Source organism: Ornithorhynchus anatinus, chromosome X2, assembly GCF_004115215.2.
Source record: "Ornithorhynchus anatinus isolate Pmale09 chromosome X2, mOrnAna1.pri.v4, whole genome shotgun sequence".
NCBI lineage: Eukaryota > Metazoa > Chordata > Mammalia > Monotremata > Ornithorhynchidae > Ornithorhynchus > Ornithorhynchus anatinus.
In genome coordinates, this window is record NC_041750.1 from 27,749,444 (window position 1) to 27,754,099 (window position 4,656).

Consider the following 4,656-nt stretch of genomic DNA (forward strand, 5'->3'; position numbering starts at 1 on the left):
ACGGATTCCAGGCGAATATCCAGATCTTCCCTCTCCCCCGCCCCTGGGCCCCGAGCCTTCCGCAGGCTCCGTCTCTTCGGGCCCAAGGAGTTTCCCGGACGTCGTGATCTCCCGGGCAGGTCCCGGCCTGTCGACCTGAGAAAAACAGGCGGATCGGGGCCGCCGACGTATTCCCGTCCCGCCTGTGAGCTCCCGCTCGCTGTCTCTCCCCATCTCTGTCTGTCCCTGTCTGTGTACGTCTCTCTGTCTCTCCGTCCCCCCGTGATTTCCCCGCCGGTCTCCGTCTCTCCCCTCGTCTGCCCCTCTGTCTCTCCCCGTCTCTCTGGTCCTTGTCTCCGTCTCTTCCCCCCATCTCTCCGTCTCCCTCCCCCAACCACCAACCCCCCCCCCGCCCCGGCCATCTCTCTCCTGACTCAGTTTCCCTGCCTCCCTCCACCTCCCCTCCGCCTCTTTTTCCCGGGTGCTTTGCCCTGCCCGGAAGGCGCCCCGGGAAAGGCCAAGTTATTCGTGCCGGGACACGTCTCCCCGCGTTCGCCGGCGCTCTCTGCTCTCCCAACCGGGAGCGGGAGCCATCAGAGCTCCGGCCGGAGCCGAAACTTGGGTCCGGACCGGGAGCCGCTCAGCAGCCCGACGGTCCCCCCCGGTCCCCAGGTCAAGGGCCGGGCTGGAGCCGAGTGTACCGCCTGCCGATAAACGCTGGGACGGCCCCGGGCCGTCCGTGTCCCTCTGGCGCGTCTGTGTGTGTGTACGGCGAGGGGGGCGGGAGGTGCGAGGCCCAGGGCGAGGGACCGGGAACGGGATTCTCCCCCTAGATTCGGGAGCAGGGATAATTAATAATAATAATAATAATAATTATAGTACGCACTAAGCACTCGCTCTGTGCCAAGCACTGCGACAGAGACGAGATGATGGGATCGGACAGAGTCCCTGTCCCACACAGGCCCCGTAGTCCGAGAGGGAGGGAGAGGGGGGATCTTTCACCCCATTCTGCAGAGGCGGCAACTCCAGCCCGGAGAGGCGAAGTGACTCGGCCAAGGTCACGCAGCTCACCGGCGGCAGGGAAGCGGGACCAGCAGGCGGGCGTCTTGCCTTCGTCTGGCCCCGCCGCCCCCCCGGCCGGTCCCTCCCGAGTCACTTGGCTCCTCTGTGCCTCAGTGACCTCGTCTGTGAAAGGGGGGTTAGCCTCCCGCGGGACAACCCGCTGACCCCAACGCTTAGAACGGTGCTCGGCACGTAGCCGGCGCTTAACGGATACAAACACCGGACGTCTCAGGCGTCTCTGCCGGCCCAGCGGGCGCGGGGGCAGCGCCGCGCCCCGCTAAACGCTCCGTCCCGGCTCCCTCTCCCCGCTGGCCCTCGCCCCGGCGATAAAGGCGGACGGCGGCCAAGCCGACGGAAACGGAGCCGCAGGGCGACGTTTCCTCCTCCTGACTCCCAGCCGCGGCTCCACGGCAAGAGCCGGGGCCTGGGGGTCACGGGTCGCGGGTTCTAATCCCGACCCCGCCGCTCGGCTGCGTGACTTTGGGCGAGACGCTTCGCTCCTCCTCGTGACCTCGTCCGTGAAATGGGGGGGGGGATGAGGACCGGGAGCCCCGCGTCTCTGCCCCGGCGCTTAGAACAGCGTTTCTCTATCTGTTGCCCGTTTGTCCGTTCCGAGCGCTTAGTCCAGTGCTCTGCACGTAGGAAGCGCTCAATAAATACTACCGAATGAATGAAATACCATCATTAGGATGATGATGATGATGATGATGATGATGATGAATAATCCCAGCTGCGTCCGGCTCCGCTGGTTCAGGCGGACCCGGGCCGAAGAAGCAGCTTGGCTTAACGGCAAGAGCCCGGCCTTGGGGGTCCGAGGTCGTGGGTTCCAATCCCGCCTCCGCCACCTGTGTGCCGTGTCACCTCGGGCAAGCCGCTTCGCTTCTCCCTGCCTCACCCGCCTCATCTGTAAAATGGGGATTAAGACTGGGACAACCCGACGACCCGCGTTTAGGACAGTGCTTGTCACATGGTAAGCGCTTAATGAACACCATCATTCCGATGATGACGATGATGATGATGATGACGATGAATAATTCCAGGTGTGACCGGCTCCGCCGGCTCAGACAGATCCGGCCCGAGGAAGCGGCGTGGCGTAATGGCGAGAGCCGGGGCTTGGGAGTCGGAGGTCGTGGGTTCTAATCCTGCCTCCGCCGCTTAGCTGCGACCCGATTTCCTTGTCGTCACCCCAGCGCTTAGGACAGTGCTTGGTACGTAGTAAGCGCTTAACTGATGACGATGATGAGGGGATGGTGGAGGGGCGGGGACTGGGAAAGGGGCGGGGGTCGGGTGAGAGGGCGTGTCCCAAGAGGGGCGGGGCCTCACGGGAAGGGGCGGGGCCTCACGGGAAGGGGCGGGGCCTCGGAAAGGGCCGGGGCCTCCTATTGGAGGGGAGCTCCCTGGGGGCGTGGCCAGAGGGCGGTGCGGGAGCTCCTATTGGAGGGGAGCCTCCTGGGGGCGTGGCCTCGGAAAGGGGCGGAGCATGCGCGGGCCTCTTACTGGAGGGGAGCCTCTTGGGGGCGTGTCCTCGGAAAGGGGCGGAGCCCGAGGGCGGCGCGGGGCTCCTATTGGAGGGGAGCCTCCGGGGGGCGTGTCCTCGGGAAGGGGCGGGGCCCGCGATAGGATCGGGGCGTCCTATTGGAGGGGAGCCTCCGGGGGCGTGGCCAGCGGGCGGTGCGGGAGCTCCTATTGGAGGGGAGCCTCCTGGGGGCGTGGCCTCGGAAAGGGGCGGAGCATGCGCGGGCCTCTTACTGGAGGGGAGCCTCTTGGGGGCGTGTCCTCGGAAAGGGGCGGAGCCCGAGGGCGGCGCGGGGCTCCTATTGGAGGGGAGCCTCCGGGGGGCGTGTCCTCGGGAAGGGGCGGGGCCCGCGATAGGATCGGGGCGTCCTATTGGAGGGGAGCCTCCGGGGGCGTGGCCAGCGGGCGGTGCGGGAGCTCCTATTGGAGGGGAGCCTCCTGGGGGCGTGGCCTCGGAAAGGGGCGGAGCATGCGCGGGCCTCTTACTGGAGGGGAGCCTCTTGGGGGCGTGTCCTCGGAAAGGGGCGGAGCCCGAGGGCGGCGCGGGGCTCCTATTGGAGGGGAGCCTCCGGGGGGCGTGTCCTCGGGAAGGGGCGGGGCCCGCGATAGGATCGGGGCGTCCTATTGGAGGGGAGCCTCCGGGGGCGTGGCCAGCGGGCGGTGCGGGAGCTCCTATTGGAGGGGAGCCTCCTGGGGGCGTGGCCTCGGAAAGGGGCGGAGCATGCGCGGGCCTCTTACTGGAGGGGAGCCTCTTGGGGGCGTGTCCTCGGAAAGGGGCGGAGCCCGAGGGCGGCGCGGGGCTCCTATTGGAGGGGAGCCTCCGGGGGGCGTGTCCTCGGGAAGGGGCGGGGCCCGCGATAGGATCGGGGCGTCCTATTGGAGGGGAGCCTCCGGGAGCGTGGCCAGCGGGCGGTGCGGGAGCTCCTATTGGAGGGGAGCTTCCTGGGGGCGTGGCCAGAGGGCGGTGCGGGAGCTCCTATTGGAGGGGAGCCTCCGGGGGCGTGGCCTCGGAAAGGGGCGGAGCATGCGCGGGCCTCTTACTGGAGGGGAGCCTCTTGGGGGCGTGTCCTCGGAAAGGGGCGGAGCCCGAGGGCGGCGCGGGGCTCCTATTGGAGGGGAGCCTCCGGGGGGCGTGTCCTCGGGAAGGGGCGGGGCCCGCGATAGGATCGGGGCGTCCTATTGGAGGGGAGCCTCCGGGGGCGTGGCCAGCGGGCGGTGCGGGAGCTCCTATTGGAGGGGAGCTTCCTGGGGGCGTGGCCAGAGGGCGGTGCGGGAGCTCCTATTGGAGGGGAGCCTCCTGGGGGCGTGGCCTCGGAAAGGGGCGGAGCATGCGCGGGCCTCTTACTGGAGGGGAGCCTCTTGGGGGCGTGTCCTCGGAAAGGGGCGGAGCCCGAGGGCGGCGCGGGGCTCCTATTGGAGGGGAGCCTCCGGGGGGCGTGTCCTCGGGAAGGGGCGGGGCCCGCGATAGGATCGGGGCGTCCTATTGGAGGGGAGCCTCCGGGGGCGTGGCCAGCGGGCGGTGCGGGAGCTCCTATTGGAGGGGAGCTTCCTGGGGGCGTGGCCAGAGGGCGGTGCGGGAGCTCCTATTGGAGGGGAGCCTCCTGGGGGCGTGGCCTCGGAAAGGGGCGGAGCATGCGCGGGCCTCTTACTGGAGGGGAGCCTCTTGGGGGCGTGTCCTCGGGAAGGGGCGGGGCCCGCGATAGGATCGGGACGTCCTATTGGAAGGGAGCCTCCTGGGGGCGTGGCCAGAGGGCGGTGCGGGAGCTCCTATTGGAGGGGAGCCTCCGGGGGCGTGTCCTCGGAAAGGGCCGGAGCCCGAGGGCGGCGCGGGGCTCCTATTGGAGGGGAGCCTCCGGGGGCGTGGCCAGCGGGCGGAGCGGGAGCTCCTATTGGAGGGGAGCCTCCGGGGGCGTGTCCTCGGAAAGGGGCGGGGCCCGAGGGCGGCGCGGGGCTCCTATTGGAGGGGAGCCTCCTGGGGGCGTGGCCCGCGGGCGTCTCGGGGCTTCCCATTGGAGGGGAGCCTCGGGGGGGGGGAGGAGGGGGCGCGTCCTCGGGCGGGGGCGCGTCGGGCGGTGTGGGAGCGTCCGGGGAGGGAGTGAC